Raw genomic sequence first — 18,649 nt, 5'->3', positions numbered from 1 at the left:
GCTCCTCACCTGACTACCCAAAACTAAACCATAGGACTAAGAGTGTTGTCCAGATGAACTTGATCTCTGACAGGTTTGGTGCCACGGGCACTACCATGGGGAAGCCTGTTCCAGTGATCAAGCAGCCTTTCAGTGAACAATCTTTTCCTAAAGTCCCATGTTGCTAAATAGCTCCAAGCCAGCACAAAAGGCGACTTCTCCAAATTTTGAAGAGAAACATGAAAGAGCAAATGATATGGAGAGAAAAAACGGTGAGTTTTGAGTTAATATTATATTTGAGAAAATAGATATTTTCTGAATTTATATTTCTTTTCATATATATTTCTTCTGTTTCAGCTTAAGAATCAATGCCTTTAATACAGCCTTCTTTTTTATTAATTTTATACTTCTGAGAAAAATACATTCTTTCTTAACATGTCAATATTAGAATACAACTACTAAAATTTTGATTTCATTAGTGCCTTATCTAGGAATTATTTACCTCTCTCTTCCCTCTTCAGAAATATACAGAAGACGTTAAAACCTTGTCTCTGCACTTATTTAAGTATAAATGCTATGCTTGATGACTATCAGGGTTCACAGTTGTAACAAAATCATGAGTTGGTTCTGATAGGAAATGAAAATTTCTCTCCTAACAACAACACAATGTTCAGAGCACTGAGAAACGCACTTTAGAACAAAGAGAGTAGCTGACCAAGTTTCAAGTGGTGTCAATTTAATAGAAAAAGGTAACATTGAAATAAGGATTCAGAAGGGCCAGTTTGAACAGCTAGAGGGGTTCATGTGGAAATGTTAAGCTCCTGGTTTACTTCTGAGACTTAAATGCCCTATTTCTGCTCTGCAGCAGGTACCACTCTATTTCTCCTAGATGGCACAGCTCACCTCCAGTGATCCTTTACTAATGCTGGTCTAACACACAAGGTGCTGCACAAGCAAGAGCAAAGGAGGCTACAAGGCCGTATCTGCTTTACTCAGATATATCGTGGGTCCCATTTGGTTACTCATCATTTTCTGATCCCTCACCATCCTCTTTCTGATGCAGCATGAGCCAATGGGGCCTTAGGAGACATTTTGAAACATCTCTGGTTCTTCATGGGCAGCGATGGAAAGCTGCCGCTGGTCCTTGTCTATAAGAGGCAGCGTAATTTACCATGTTTGTAAGTAAGGCAGGGTCTCAAGCATCTTCCCTCATCAAACTGGGGCTATCATGCTGACTATATTCATTAGGGTTGCTAACTCAATTTCCTTCACCCTAAAGGAAGAGAAACCAATTTCATCCTTCCCTCCTCTGCGATAATGGTTTTTACTGAGATGAGAAACGCCAATCTGAGCCTAATAAATATTAGTAGCATTGGAGCCTATATTTTCCTAAACAGACCCTCTATTTAGTTAGATTTTTTTGTCATATCATCCATCACAACCAAAGGGTTAAGTCTGTTTCTGTGATTTGGTTACACTTAATGCAGCAGTTCAGCTAATTATGTGGCCTTGTACACACAGCAAACGTTCTGTCGTATTTGCTGCTTGCTGAATTGGCATTTTATGACTAAGCACCAATGACCATCTCTGTATGGCCTCCTGACAAAGAGCAATATAATCACTTACACCATGTCCCATTCAAAATGGAGATCGTTCAAGGGAAATATGCCTCTCAGCAGAGAATTATTAGATGGGCTTGTTTACAGGGTGAAACCTCATATAAAGCAGAAGTCCCTATTTAACCAAATATAAAGGGAAAACAAAAATGAACTTAAACCCAAAACAAAGTCTTCCCCTGTGTGCTACTTCACAATTTGCTTTGGTGCTAACTTGCTTAATCAGGAATCTCAATAAAAAAATTTCATTTACTTGGAAAATCAGCATGTCTGTCATTCAATGTTGCAACCTTTCCACATTTCAGTCAACACTGGCCTTTGTCAGGCTTATATGGTCTTGAAATTATTTTTATTATGTCTAATGCCATCCAAACTGCCAGAGGCACTTAACTTGGCAACTAATACTCAAAGTAATAAAGGTTGTTCTTCAGCATGGACTGCATGATCTTTATTAAGCTTGATGAGTAACAAATAAGTTATTAGATGAAATTAAGCTTTTAATAAATAATGTGTATACACATAAACATGTAAACATGCATTCATACATATATTCATTTGTAGGCATAAGAATATTCATTTAATTTCAAGACAGAACTCATGGCAAATAATTTTTCTGGGAAGGACTATATTAGCTTAGCAGAGAAATCAGTTGCATTTTCGGCATTGTGAAGAACTCAGGTATAAACAATTCCAGAAGACCATATATACGAGAAATATTTTAACAACAGGATTTCCCAGTTTTCTTAGGCACTTTAGGATGTGAGTAGACCTCAAGGAGGACTTTCAGAAGTGTTTAACCAGCTTAACTCTCTAAAGGGCTTTTGTTACACCCAAGAGGTGTCTACCTCATGTTTAGATACTCACTTATATTGACAAATTTATCCCCACTGCATTTTGGAGAGAGTATTCTGCAGATTGACAGCAGGCAACGCTTCAGAAATTACAAAAAAACCCCAAACAACTAAAAAAAATAAAACTATTTGTCCACAGCGTTTAGGGCTAAAAATCAACTGTGAACCTACTTGTACAATGAACCTCTTCTACCTGAAATTTTATTCAGCTGAAAAACATTATAATTTGTCTGGCAACCTAATCTGGCCCTTATTCAGAAGAAGGTAAGATAACTTTCTGAGCTTAGTCTTGTCTCTTCCAACTACTGTCAAAGTAAATAGCCAGATGCCACCCAGACACTACCAGCTTGATGCAGGAATGGCTGATGAGCTCCTTCAGCCCCTCTGGTTGAGCAGATCCGTGCCAACTGATACTATCTGCAGTGAAGCAAATTTTAACTTCTTTTTACTGATTATGTTGAGCTTTGAACTACGGTGTTTGCCAACTTTAAGGCAGATTTTGAAAAACAGTTAACCTAGCAGAGAAATGTAATCATAACACAGCTTGGCAAAGCAATCAGCTACTGAGATGCTGGCAGACAAGGCATATTTACTGGGAAGGTGTTCATTATACTACATATCTGAAAGCTTCTGTGATGTTTCACAACAGTCGCATCACAGGTGGTGCTGGCAATAACACAGTTACAGACTTCTACTACCTTTCCTTGGAAGCTTGTACTTTCAGCCTCTTTGAACTCTTCTAATGTTTTTCTTACTACCTATTTCTCACCCCTTCAGTTAGAAATTTGGGAAAGTCTGACAGAGACAGTTCAGCGTGAGAATTGCTGTAAAATACTTTTTCAAAGATTTTAAAAGAAAACAGAACTATCTTTCCCTCTTCTAGTACGTGCAAATGGCTTGAAATTCTAAAGAAAATGTTATTATACCTAAGAAATATTTATTGTTTTCCTTGGGGAAAGAAGAAACTTAATTCATGTATGCTCAGGCTATAATACTCTAGAAATCACATTTTCAGGACTTCTTAAGAAGTTGGTATGCACATGCTTATGAAAATAAGGTTCATACAAACTCCATCCTCAAAGAATTCTTTACCTCTGTTTTCTGTCGAGTATGCACAATGCCTGCAGTGGCACTTTCTGCTTGTCAGCTCTGTTCACCTGGCACAGCTTCTTCAGAATATAAGGATTTCTTGGAGTCCAGAGTTATATACCAGCTGGCCTATGTTTTATTTCACTCACAAAGTGAACAATACTGATGAAAGAATTAATGTTCATGCAAGGTCATAGCATTTTCAGTGGTGGCCGAAGTGGTAGACCTTCTTGTTCTCCCACAAATTTACCAGACTATACCAGATAAAGAAATTAAGGATTAAGGAAACCCCCGAATTCCTTAAGCTGGGAGCTAGCAATTTCCCAGCTGTAACACTAAGCAATTTATTTCATATTCTAACATAGTAAAGAAGTGTTACGATTAAAAAGTCACAGTGCTGAGAGAGAAATAAGAGAATTAGTGGCCTGTGTGAATGCACTATGATGCAGTCTTTAATTACACAGCTGTGTCTACCCACAGGACCCCTGCCTCATTCAGTGTACAAGGCAGACTGTGCTCACAAAATGAGCAACCATGCCATATTTCTTTTTCGTGCCATCGTTTAATATATGTTCCCCGGCCTAATTTTCTGCACACCATCCAAACCTTGCAATGAATACATAATTATTCATTTCTTAATGGTTTTTTCCCTGGTGCTTTTTTTTTCATAGTATCCTACTTATTAACAGAAATTAATGAATTTATCTTCATAATGTCCCTGTGGTATCATTCTCCCCATTTTACAGATAAGGAATTGTCAAAAATGGCTAACTTGGGGTGATAATTGGAGATGCCTAAGGTCTGATTTCTCAGAGTATATAGCATCATAAATGCTCAGAGTGGTGCTCCCATTTATATTAGTGATTGCTGCAAGAGCTTGGAAATTTTTAAAAAAAACATTTTGCAGAATCACAATTTACATGTACAAAATGTGAGAACAGAGAATTTATATGATTTTCAAAGAAAATCTCTGACAAAGTCAGGATGGAATCTGGTTTTCCAGGAACTTTCTGTGACTTTTATCACAATCCTTTTTGTTCATCTGCCTCACAGAGTGCCCATCTTGAAAGCATCAAGTGATCTTCAGTCATGACGCAACACTAATTTACATCTGAGCACAGTTCATACTATATTTTTAATGAAGTGGAAGTCTTATGATCTTTAATTTCAATCCTCAGGCATAACACATATTCATACAGTGATAAATAAAACTTAACTTTATTTGGACATTTTCTAAGGTTGGACTACTGGGCAATTTTGCAATTTAAAGATTATTTCAATGTAGCCTTGTGGCATAGAGCTACTTAATTTGAACACAGAGGATGTGGGGAAAAAAAATTGAACAGAGCCCAAGTGTGCATGTGTCCCCACATGAACAAACTCACTGAAGCAGAATTGGGGTGTGCAGAGCAGCCGTTTATTTTTTAAGGTATGGAGGAAACCGGAAAAAGGAGGAAATACTTGCTGTGTGGACCTCCCACTAGAGGGGGGTGAAGGAACACATTTGGCCAGTGACTTTGGGGCTTCACAACAAAGCAGAAATGTTGGGATTCAAAAGCTGTTGATTTTACACAAGTGGGTTTGTTAAAGGGTGTAGAGGTATTGGAAGAGCGGTAGAAAAGCTGTGGCACTCTTCTGCTTTCCCTGGACACATGTACCATATAACTGAAAGGAGGTTTTAGTGAAGTAGGTGTTGATCTCTTCTCCCAATAAGCAATAGGACAAGAGGAAATGACCTCAAAGTGCTCCAAGGGAGGTTTAGATGGGATATTAAGAAAAATATCAAGCACTGGAACAGGTTGCCCAGGGAAGTGGTGGAGTCATCATCCAAGAAAGTATTTAAAAGACTGCAGATTGTGGTACATAGGGATATGGCTTAGTGGTGGACTTGGCAGTACTAGGTTAACAGCTGGTCTCAATGGTCTTAAAGGTCACTGTTACTGCTCCTCCCTAGCTTCAGGTTTGCCTTTCTTAATTTTTTCACCAGTTCTTGCTCACTCTCGTTATCTACTCCTCCTTAATGATTTTCCATTTCTCAGGGATGGATTTTCCATTTCTCAGCTGTGTTCAGCTCCTGACACCTTCTTTTTCACCACATTTCTTTCAGACCTCTACCTCTCACTCTTCCATCCCACCTTCCCACCCCTCTCTTCATTTCCTACTCCACTTGTAAGTGCAGCTCTCCCATAACATTACCACAGCGATGGAAAAATGCGGTGTGGGCTCAAAGTAGGTACATGTAGCATCCATGACTGGTGCTAGCAGAGCATGCTTTGCTGTGCTTGGGATGAAGCTGCCCAAAGAGTGACAGCCACATGGTCAAGCTGCATCCCAGTTCATTGTGGGACTGTCAAGACATCACAGAGTGTGCACCAGAGAGGTAGAAGGTGTATGATTTTTCACAAGTTTACAGCTTGGCTAGATTTGGGCAAATTTACACATTACAAGGCGCAGTCCTTATATGAATATGATCTTTATACCAAATTTTGGGGGAGACAGAATATTTTCAAAGCACATTTTTCTATTTTCCTCTTTTGTTTGTAATGTGATCTAAGGAATATTTTATGCAGAACCATTCTCAGCACCATTTTACACTGATCAGCAAAGTAACTTTTGTTGCTCAAAGACCTTAAAACCAAAACGCATACAGAAACAAAACCTTCTTTCAGCATCCCTATGACATGGGGAGTTTCAGCTCTATAGCTGAGGTTTGCCAAACTATAAAGAGCTAGTGAGTTTTAAACTGTGTAGTGATATGAATTTTAGCTAAAATTTTATCTATCTCTGCTCTATAAACCCACTCTAAATTTTACCAGAGCAGCATTAGAAACTAAAGAATAATTTTCAACCATATTTTATATAGTTACTGCAAACCATGGAATAACATCAGTGACAGATATTTGCTTAAGTAAGTACTCTGTGAAGACTGTCCATTGATGGCATGCTCTTGATTCTTATGTTCAAAACTGGGTTTGACAAAATGTTCCAGGCCCTCATCATAATAAACTATGTTCGTTTCTCTGTTACAGCACCATGATAATGTAAGTGAAGTCATAATCAGCGTATGAATACATCATGTATAACCAAGGATATGCTTCTGTTAGAGTGAGATCCATAACACAGGTTACACTGAATGTTTTATAGACTCACTGATCTTATTTTCGCCCAGCAACTTTTTTAATAAGCTTGAAAGATATTCCAGCTCTGATGTCATGGACCTGGTGTTAGGTGGCTGAATATGAAGACAGACTCATAAAAGTAGATATTCAGCTTTTAAAAATTTCTGAATGGTTATAAAAGGTTTGAAAGTATAAATTATTCAGCTAAAAATATTTTTTTTAATAACCCAGACAAGTCTTGCCTCAAAAGAATACAAGTAAAAATAATGTGGAATTTTTCTACCCACATTAAAAATATTCATATTTGGTATGTTTTCATTTAATACTATTTATTTTCGTCTTTCAGATAATTGTATTAAATTATAATAGTATCTTATTTCTTGAGATCAAAAGAATCTGCATTTAATATTTCATAGCGGCAATTGTCCGTGTGGTCTCATATTATCTTATTGGAACATCAAAGCTTGTTTTGGATTTCTGCTAGTACCCTCTGGGCGGATCCCATGTTCACATGGAAGCTATTGGTTGAGATTCAGGACTGACTTTCATGTTGGAGGAGGAGAAAAAGACTTATCTCATACCTATAAATGGACCACCAATTGATGCTTTGAAGATGGGATGGAGGCAAAACATACACTATGTGTGAATGATTACTCAGGAACTTCTTCCATGTGACTGTTGGGAAGAGGTTTTGTTTCTAATGGACAAACCTGATGACAGACCTGGGGAAATTGGGCATTTCTATAAGCTTTCTTTGTTGTTTTGCCTGTGAGCATAGGCATGTTTTGAAAGCTTTTTCATGTGTAGATGTTGTATATAGGAATGTCTTTTTTGAAAGAGCTATACAACGGTTATTGACATTCATTATATGTATTTCTTAAAAGCCCCTGATAATCTCTTAGTTTACATGGGACCATTTTCAAAATGCATTTAATGTGATTGTGTAGGGTTTTAGTCCCTCCTATATAAAAAGCAAAACACAATAACCATGGTGGCTGTTGTATTCTTGGACATTCCCTTTCAAACTCACCCATGTGAAAGTTAGTGGACTAGTCATAGCTGGCTGTCTTAGCTGCACCCTACTCAACAGAGAGAAGCAAGAACCCCCAGAAGTTATCCAAACTGACTTAGGTAGACAGGGTGAACTGCTCTCTAGACACACCTGTTACTTTCCATAGGGAGACACTAGATGATTTGCTTGAGTGGATGTGAGATGGTAACACTTGGTCAACTCAGCAAGCTAAATGCCTTGCTTTCATACCAGTTTGCTTTTAGAGACATTGCTCAAGATGTCAGAGTGTTTGTCTAAGACATTGCTCCTAGACATCAAGTGGAAAAGTACTACTCAAAAAAACATCTTACTGCAGCTCATGAGCTGTTACTGACATTTATCATTAGACTTCAGGTAGGTTATTTCCTCCTTGCTGAAGAACTGTTAACTCTGGTGTGATATCTGGAGACCAGGCACAATACTATGGGCATCTCAGGTGATGCCAAATACCTACGTGTGTACAATTAAATCCAGTCCCTGAATTCAGATACTTACATTTAGGTACATGCAGCTTGGTGCTCAATCTGACCTGCACTGCTCTGCTAGCATTAAGAAGAAACTGCTTTTATCTATAATTTACTTGTTGATTCAGGAGTCATGCATCTTTTGAAGTTTAAATGCAGGCTCACATCTCCCTACAGCTAAAAGTTACAATATTAGCTCAGCAGAAAAGCTCGGTTTGTTGTATTTGCCCAGCCTTTAACTTCTTCAGGGAAGAAACAGTAGGATCTAATTCAAGCAACAATTGCTACCTTTTGTCACTACTTATTCAGGAAGCTACCTGTCTCTCCCTTGATTGTGTATGAGGTCACCAGTATGAGAATTCCAGAGAATCTTTATGTAGTTTTTCTCAATCAGATTTTTTTAAATGTGTGTTCAGATGATGGCAAGAAAGCTGGATGCTCATTGTATGGGATCCTGTGAGACTGACCAATGCCCCTAAGGGTATTTCAAGCATATGCTTCACCACAGTGTATAGAAAACTACATTCAAACTCCAGTGTTTAAAAACAAACAAGAATGTAGAAATTATTATAGTGAAACAAATAAACAAAAAAAGAAATATGCTAGCCTGTTCTGCTGTTTCTAGTATATACTTTACACAGATAGGTACAAAATCTTCCAAGTAGGCTGAAGGGGTAGCCTGTTAACCCTCATGCTTTAATCTGAATTTAGAATAAGCAGTGTGAATTTAGTTTTATGCGCTTTTTTATTTCTTAAATTTCCCATTCTATTTCAAGATACTACGATGATATCAGTGAGACATCTTTACTGGAGACTTAGAAAAAGAAGATAAACACTAGATAGCCAGAAGGAAAAATATTCTGCTGGAATATATTATAGTGAAAAAATAGCAAGCAAACACAATTGTTGTTTTTTGAGAAAGTTAGAAGTAATACTAATCAAAATGGAGAGCCCATTTTTTCTTATTTTTAAACACCTGAAAGATTATTTTTTCAGCATTTGTCTAGAGAAAGCATTGTGATCCTTTTGTACTTAAAATCCTGTTTCACATGATTATATAGACTGCATATAGCATTAAGCTAGGCAGAAATTGAAAGACAGTACTCTTGTGTACATGTCCCACTGGATTATAAACATAAGCAGCATGAAAGATTTTATCCCTGAAGATTTCATTGCACTTGATGTGGTATTGCTGCACCACGGAGAACCACCTGTTTGGAGGACATTCTGAAGGAAAGTGTCCTAAGTGATTTTTCAGGTTGGGTTTGCTGGAAGAAATACAGACTGCTTCTCATCATGTAACCAGGGAATATTGTAGAAATAAATAGAAAATATTCTATTTTTAAGAACATGTGATGTGCAAGTTGGTTACTGAATTGATGTTTTAAGCAATTTGTAGTATTCACAGGAAACTCTCAGAAATCAAACTACCTCTTTATCTTCATCAAACCTTGTAACTTGCAGTGTCAGTTCTTCAGATCAGCAAGGTCACTCTCTGTCTTCAGCTGTCTAGCACTTCTTATAGACATCCTTGGTATGATGTGCATACTCATGTTATTTAGTCCATAAGACTGCTTAAGGCTCCTTACACTTAAAAAAGTTAATGTACTGAAGCAATAAACTGAACTTCTACACAAAATAACATGGCATGTTGTGATAATGATATTTTTCCAAAATACCCAGAGGCAGTTGGCTATTGTCAGAGTACTACAAGGACAGAAATACATCTGATACTACTAAGATGCTTTCTACATTGGGGTGTGTGGTCCAATAGCTTATCTGTATCTTAAAGGACATATTTTTATCAGATTTGCTAAAACATTTTGCCCTTCAGGCTCACTTTGTTTGCAAAGTTTCTTCCTTGTCTTCAAAGACAACTCTGCAAATGCCTATATAAATGCTGACAGAGTGCGCAAATGACGTCAGAGCATTTGTATTTCATCTTCAACTCTTGCTTCTTTTAGAGCCATGACAATAAAATCACGAGACAATAAAAGGTTTGTTTTCTACTGTTTGAGAGCTAAGTTTACTACAGCATGTGTGCTTTTCCTTCCTTGCTCACCTAACTCCCTATTTCTTTTCTAATTCAGCTTTTTGCTTTTAGTAGATGTTGCCTTTAATTCTGTGCATTCATAGCATGGTTTCTATTATAACAGTGTTCCACATTCAGTATTCTCTTAAATATTACTTTACTAAACATGACAAACAGTAATTTATTATGTTATTGTTAAAGCGACTACCACCTTCCACAATGTACTGTTTCTTACACTGATGCAGGTCAAAAATGCAGATGAACCTTGCATTTTACATTTATACAGAAGTGTCACCTGCGCAAAATAATTCTCTTATCTTTAGACAGTGATCTTGAAAGGCTGCAGAAACAAGGTGGTAGAACTTCGTAAAGTTCAGCAAAGAGAAATGCAAAGTCCTGCTCCTGAGGAAAAACAACCTCAGGCATCAGCATAGGCTTGGGGCTGACCAGCTGGAAAGCATTTTGGCAGGAAAAGCAAAGCTGGTAAACAAGATGGCTATGAGCCATCAACAGAGCCTTGCTACAAAGAAGGCTGGTGACATCTGGGATGCATTAGGCAAAGCCTTGTCAGCACCTAGAGGCAGGTGATCCTTCCCCTGTGCTTAGCACTGACAAGGCTCATCTGGAGTCCTGGGTTCAGCACAGGGGTCCTGAGTAAAAAAGATGCATAACCATAATGGAGTGAATCTAGTGCAAGGCCACAAAGATGATTAGGGGACCAGAGCACCTTTTAAGCTGGGAAAGGCTAAGAGAACTGCAACTGTGCAGCCCGGAGAGGAGAAAGCTCAGGGACAATCTTATCCATGTGTATAAATACCCATATGAGGGCAGTGATGAAGACAGAGTTAGGGTCTGCTCACTGGTGATTGTGACTGACTGGACAAGAAAAAATTGGCACAAACCAAAAAAAAATGGAATTCAATATAGACACAAGAAAGCAATTTTTACCATGAGGCTGGTCAAACACAAGAACAGGTTGCCCAGGGGGGTTGTGGAGCCTCCTTCTATGGAGATACACAAAATCCAGTTGGACATGATCCTCAGTAACCAGCTGACCCTGCTCTGAGCAAGTAGTTGAAGTAGATGACCTCCAGAGATGTTTTGCAGACTCAACCATTCTGAGGGGCCAGTTGCTGCCTGGGGATGGGCTGGATATCAGTCAGTAGATGGTGAGCAATTGTATTGCACTTGACCTGTCTTTCTTGGGTTTTATTTTTCTTTTTTGTTGTCTCTCTTTTCATTATAATTTTATTATTATTATTATTAATACCAATACTAATATTATATTAGTATCTTATTTTATTTAAATTATTATTCTCTTCTTATCTCAGCCCCTGGGATTTACCTTTTTTTTTTGATTCTCTTCCCTGTCCCACTGGAAGAGCGGGAGGAGGCAAGCAGCTGCATAGTACTCAGTTGCTGGCTAGGGTTATTCTACTACATTCCTAAACAATACTTGGAAGTCTGGAATAAAATTTCATTTTTAACAGCTAATGGAGAATGTCTATATTACACTGATACTGTATTTTCTGACTCTGTGGTACAGTTAATGTAATTGCAGTACAGAATGACATAGAGGCTTATATAAGCAAGACTTTTAGTCATAATTTTCAAATGTGTCTTTCCAGTCAGATTGCTCTTCCTTTCCTTAAAAGAGTAATTTAATTTTTCTATGAATTTCCCTGTTGCTGCATAAGCAGCTCTGGAACAAAAGGTTGTGTAAGTTCTCTGTCTTTCAACTCCTTTGGTTTCTCAGCTTCAAAGAACCACATCAAAATGTCTTGCAACAGAACAAACACCAACTGGATTTTCTTTCAGCATGCAACAGAAATCACATTCTGCCAACTGCCATGCAGAATAGGGGGAAATGCTGCCAAATTGCTCCTTGACATATAACAGAGCTCCCTAATACTGAGGTAGTTTTATGGGTATGTTGCATGATATTTTGCTTGGTTTCTTTAAATACACTTTCACATCAAACCAAATGGTGCTGTAAAAAACTGATATATAACATCTGAGGCAAGATCATACTGTTGAAACACATCATTCAGTTGTCTGAGTTTTGTCTCTTAAAGCTATGACCCTTACATGCTTCCACTTTCTCCGCATTCCCTTGAGTTCGCTGCTGGGGACAGTCCTCCCACTGAGTACCATGAAAACAGAAGCAGCATGTCTGTTAGAATGTGAACTGTGAAAACAAGTCTGATTTGACTTATTTCAACCCAAGATGAGGAATAACTTCACAGGTGTGGGTTTAATCAAAATTAAGAGGAAGACTCTCTTCTGACTGTCTCTTTTACCTCTTCTTTTTTTAATCTACATCATATTAGCTGTGCTACCTGTTTTAGTCTAGGGGGTAGTAACCTCCTGAGATTTTTCTGATGTGGAGATCTTCTCCAGTACCTGAGTATTCAAATCTTTTGTGTTGTTGATTGTCATCTAACACCTTCTGCAAAATAGCATGCAAGAGACATGAGACATTTGCACACGTTGAGATGCCAGGAATGATAACTCTGCTCTCAACCATCTGCTAGACCCTTTGTTTACTGCTGCTTTTTGTACTGATGTTCAAATATTTTGGAAGCAATAGGGGAAAAATTGCACAAGCCCCTCAACTCAGCATTAGTTTTGTTATGAACAACATCTGCAGAATATGGTAGGAAACAAAAACATCTGTTTCCAGTGACTTTTCTGTATTGTGCCTTTCTACTGACTCATACACAAACCTGAAACCAGGCTGTTTAGGGCGTTCTCTGCTTAGTTGTAATGTAAAAAGCCCTGGGAAAACTCAGCACACAAAGATAACATACTCAGAGTTGGAGCAGGTATTAGTAGGCCCACAGTAAGGCTGAGCTTCACAACTTCTGGGCTAAAGATCTTTTGGGTGGAAGTGAAGATTGAGGTCTTGGATACCTAAAGAGAGAGAAAACCCAAAACATCCATTTTCTAGTGGTAACATTATTGCTCATAGCAAAATTTATTGTGAAGTAGAGGCAGGTTTTTGCATCTATTGGTTTCATCTGGTCTATGACAATTTAGTGCACTGGAAATGTGATGGTTTGTGATTGTGTAGCAGATCAGTGTGCTGGTTCTGCTGTCCTCATCTGTGTTCTGCATGGATATCCACAAGATGCTGGGCAACCCCTGTGTGACCTGGTAAGTGGATGTGGTGTCCCACTGCCTCTATGAATGTATTTAAGTGAATTAAATTAAATTCATATTTGAAAATCCACCCTTTAAAAATTTCAGGTGAGAAACATCATTTACTGTTATCATTGTCCAAACATAGCTTTGAAATTTAGGCTTCCTTGTGCACACAAAATTGAAATTTTCCCTTCATCTCATCAGGGAGGAGAAGTGACCTTCTCTCACCCTCTTCCTGTTTAACCCTGTAGCTCACCAGTTAGAGGACTCATAAGATGTGTAGAAGTCAGGCTCTTACTGCTCTTCTTTGTACTAAAAAGGACCTCTTATACTTGTTAAAAACCATGGTATGTATGCTGTTCTCACCCTTATTTTGAAGCTTGGTTCTTTCACAGAAACAAACCTCTTCCAGACTGGCTGGCTCAGAGGGATAAGAGCTGTACCCCTCTGGTATAGCTCTGCAGTTCCGAGATGCAGATGCCCACCAAAAACAGGGCTGATCTTTTTTGGCATGGACTTCATCACACTAAACAAAGTTACTGGACAAAGCAGAGCTGTTTGTACTACGATAGCAGTGTGTGTAATACATGTTCCTCTCCCCCTTACTACTGGCAACTTTAAGATCTTCTCCAGATAAGAGGCATACTAGGGACAATTTCTAAGTAAGTCACATGTCTTGTATGGATATGGGAACCTCTGCAAGTGTATTAGGGATATTTCATCCTTTAAGGGGGTTGTGCGGAAATGTTTGCTCTTATTTATACAATTACCTAGCATTGCAGAAAGCTAATGTTAGGACATAGCTTGTTCTGCCTCTCTACCTTACAAGACCTATTTCCAAAAACTTATCAACCCATCTTAGTTTTTTTTATTAAAAAGCTGAAACTGATTATATTCTTCCTTTTAATAACCTTTCACAGATCACAGTGATAGACACTACTTTTTAACTGAATTGTTCTTAAGAGAAATATAGAGCAGGAAAGCACTTATCAAAAAATGATGATCCTCGGAGACCTCATAGCAGCCTTACAGCATCAGAAGGGGGCCTACGAGGTTGCCAGAGAGTGACTCTTCATCAGGGGCTGTAGCGATACGACAAGGTTTAAATTTAAACAGGGGAAGTTCAAGTTAGATATAAGGAAGAAGTTCTTTACTGTGAGGGTGGTGAGGCACTGGAACAGGCTGCCCAGTTGTTACTGCTCCATCCCTGGCAGTGTTCAAAGCCAGGCTGGATCAGGCTTTGTGCAACCTGATCTAGTATGAGGCTGTCATGGTTTAAACCCTGTTGTCAAGTTAGCCACGCAATCTCTCTCTCACTCCCTCCCCTTCTTTCCCTCTCTCTACTCCTGGAAGGACAGGAAGGAGAATCAAAAGAATGTAACTCCCACGTGTTGGGATAAGAACAGTTTAGTAACTAAGGTATAACACAAATCACTACTGCTACCACCAATAATAATGATGATAAAGGAAATAACAAAGGAAGAGAATACAACCGCTCACCACCTGCTGACCGATAACTCACCCCCACCCAGCAGTGAACTAGCCCTTCCGGGCACTCTCAGTTCTACATCCCAGGCATGACGTGCTGTGGTATGGAATACCTCTTTGGCTAGTTTGGGTCAGGTGTCCTGTCCCTACTTCCTCCCGGCTTCCCCTCCTCCCTGGCAGAGCATGAGACTCTCAAAGTCCTTGGTCAGCTAAACATCAGTGTTATCAGCTCTGTTCCCAGGCCGAAAGTCAAAAACACAGCGCTGCACCAAGTACTAAGAAGAAGAAAAAATGACTGCTACTGCTGAACTCAGGACAGAGGCATCCCTGCCCATGGGAGGGAGGTTAGAACTAGATGATCTTAAGGTCCTTTCCAACACAAACCATTTTGTGATTCTATGATTCTATGATACAAGGAAAACAGAGGAAGAAAGCCAAATAGAGCCATGAGAGAGTATTTGTTCTATTCTGTATAAATGTAATATCACTTAGAAAAAAAAAAAAAAGAGATTCCTCTGGTCCCTCTTCTGCTAACATTTTCAATCTGACTAGATATATACCATGAGATTTTTTTTAATATGGTGCATATTGTTTCTTTATCACATTTATCCTTCATGTCTAGGAAACCAGAAACTCCAGCTATGGAGCAGGTGGACATGAATCCAATCACTAATCTCAGGGGTTTTTATTTGAGAGAGAAATGGTGGTATTTCACTAAGAGACACAGGCTTGTCCATGATAGAGCATCCCCTTCAGGGCTGCGGCACATGGAGAGAAGTCAGGCTCTGCTCAGAGTCAGGCAGGTTGGTTCAGTCAACCTGCTCTGTTAGCCTTGCTTCACTCAGTTGAGGAGGAGAGAGAAACCCCAAACAGCTGCTCCTTCTTGTGTTGCAAGTTTGGGGCTCCTCTCCAAGCTTGCCACATGGCAAGCATGGATGCACACAGGGACCAGTTATTGCTCAGGGTGAGTCTACACCTGCTATTTCCAATCCACAAAACCTTGTGCCAGCAGCTAGCTACAAGAAAGTGAGCTGGAGCAGGTCCTGCAGGTAACACTAATCCATCTCATAAATTGTAAGGGTTGCAAGAAATCTCCAGGAGAGGACAAGTTATTATTACATTTCTTCTCCTATTGCATAAAACTGGATTTTCGGCAACTAGATTAGTCAGTGATAGATGTCTACTTAGATCCTCAGTGACAAAAGGTCAATTAGGGTCATGTTTTCTTTTCCTGTAGAAAATGCTGTTTGTCCTTATTTTGGCAAGCTTAGACCTGTATGGCTTTTCCCAAAAGTATGATTGTATCTAGTTCAGTGTTCCGAACTTTCAGGGAGTGTGATCCTCCATTATCATCTTTGCAGCTCGTGTAATTTTCGGAAAAAGGGAAAAGCAAAATAGACTGTATTTTGCACGGGTGAGTTTAGTTACTAAAAATGTTAGCCACCAAGAACAAAAAGCAGGGATAGTTCTGAAATCTTTTATGAGTACGCTGTAAGAAAATTCTAGGCTCATTTCAAAAGCAGCAACCATTTTCTGCTCAAAATTAAGCATCTGACAGTTGTATAAATCGTATTTCCAAATAAATTGAAAAACACTAATGAAATGAAAGAAAGACAGAAAGACAGAAAGAAAGAAAGAAAGAAAGAAAGAAAGAAAGAAAGAAAGAAAGAAAGAAAGAAAAAGAAAAAACAGCAACAACAAAAAAAAAAGAAAAAAACAAAAAAAAAAGGGAAAGCAGAAGTTGCTAGACTGGTTTCAATACATCCTGTTACTTGTTTAAAAAACCCCACGTGATATCCTCCTATTCTTCCTCTCACTGAAACTCAGACATCAAAAGCAAAGCAAACAGTATAGAAGTTCCATCTAGCAATGTAAATAGGCTCAGTACTGGTATCGTTAGCACATGAGGGATAAATGCATAGTCTGTTTGTTGTGCTATTGAGAAAATACAGTTCTATTAGTCTGAACTACTATATAATAGACCTACTATATTTCCCTTTCTGTAGGATATAATTAGGAACAAGTTGTAGCATCTGAGGAACTCATGCCTTTGGAGAACATGACAACTTTTGAATAAATAAGAAGGAAGGTGTGAAACTTGCTGTGCACCTGTCTTCTCACTGTGGGGAGTTGAACAGGCCCTTTCCTGTCTGGCTGTTTAATTTGCTCATTTGTAGAAACCTGCTCTAAGGAGGAGAGGAGAGTGGACAGAACAGAAAATGATGACACTGTGATGAAAAATGTCAGATGGGTGAATAGGAAAGCCTCAGGTTGCTCTTTTTCTGACTTGTCACTGTTTGTGGCAGTAGCTGAAAGAAGAAAACCAGTCTGCTATTCTGTTCAGTAAACCACATGGAGCAAAGGCTCGTTGAGTTTTGCTACAGAGCTGCCCATCACTCTCTTGTCAAATCAGCATTAGGTCAACAGGCAAAGGTACATGAGAAAGATTCATTTTATAATGTAAAGGAAGTGCCTTTTATTTGAAAAGGAAGGTAATATGCATTATTTTTTCACAATCTTAGAAGATAAAGAGTTTTAATGGAAGCAGCTGTCTCTCCTGAACAGCTTAGGTCCCAGGTGATACCCTCGCAAGTCTATAGCCTGTGTAAGATACAGTCACTATTTGGGTCAATATGTCCTAAACAAGAAACCTGATATGAGGTTAGGGTGGTTGGTTTATGCAGCATAACTGAAAGAAAGCTGTGTTCTCAAACTTAACTGGCTTGCTGGTATTCATCTTTGAAGTGTCAGATGCACCTAAACCCTCTTAGATTTGGTGTAGAAAGCATACAATTGTATTTTCATCATGACATTTTGTTCCACCCTTCAGACACATTTTATGTGGGTTCATATTTTCATACTCTGATCTTTTCATTTATCTTCCACTGAGCAGTGGTTCAGCCCGAAGCCACAGTGTGCCGAGGAGTGCTGGATCCCAGCTGTTCGTGCCAGAAGTTGGGGCAGAGAATGCCATAGGCACTAGGTATTCTTTTTGAAGAAGCATTGCCTGCATGGTGTGGCTGAGGGCTAATGGGCTCTACATCTCATCAGAGATGGACTACAGCATTGCCAGGAGAGCAGAGATCAGTGACATGCTTAGGTTCCCCCAGCTTCCCCAAAACCCACAAGCAATGAGTTTTGCTACTTTGATACGTGTCTTCTTGTATGATGTTTGACAAAATCATCATCAGAATTCAGGAGAGGACACTTCTTGCTTCTTAAATTGTGCTTTTCATCATTCTGTAGACATTTTTCTAGAATTTGACAAGAACGGAAGTTTCTGGGAAAAAAATGCTTTGATTTGCATTTTAACAATTCTCAGTGTTTTATTTTCTTCCTAAAGGGATGTTTTTAAAATAAATATTTGAGTTATGTGGGGTTTGTATTTGTTTTATTTATAGTCTGATATATAAAAAGTGGATATCGTTGTATACATACACAAAAAGAATCTTTCTAAAGTATAATTGTCCTGGGTTCAGCAGCAGCAGTCATTTTTCTTCTTCTTAGTAGCTGTTGCAGCACTGTGTTTTTGACTTTCGGCCTGGGAACAGAGCTGATAACACTGATGTTTAGCTTATCAAGGACTTTGTGAGTTTCATGCTCTGCCAGGGAGGAGGGGAAGCCGGGAGGAAGCAGGGACAGGACACCTGACCCAAACTAGCCAAAGAGGTATTCCATGCCACAGCACGTCATGCCCAGGATGTAGAACTGAGAGTGCCCGGAAGGGCTGGATCACTGCTGGGTGGGGGACAGTTATCAATTGGTGGGTGGTGAGGTGTTGTCTTCCCTTGTTATTTCCTTTATCATTATTATTAT

The sequence above is a fragment of the Psittacula echo genome, assembly GCF_963264785.1.
Source record: "Psittacula echo genome assembly, chromosome: 3".
Lineage (NCBI taxonomy): Eukaryota > Metazoa > Chordata > Aves > Psittaciformes > Psittacidae > Psittacula > Psittacula echo.
Note: the sequence above shows the minus strand (reverse complement) of the source record.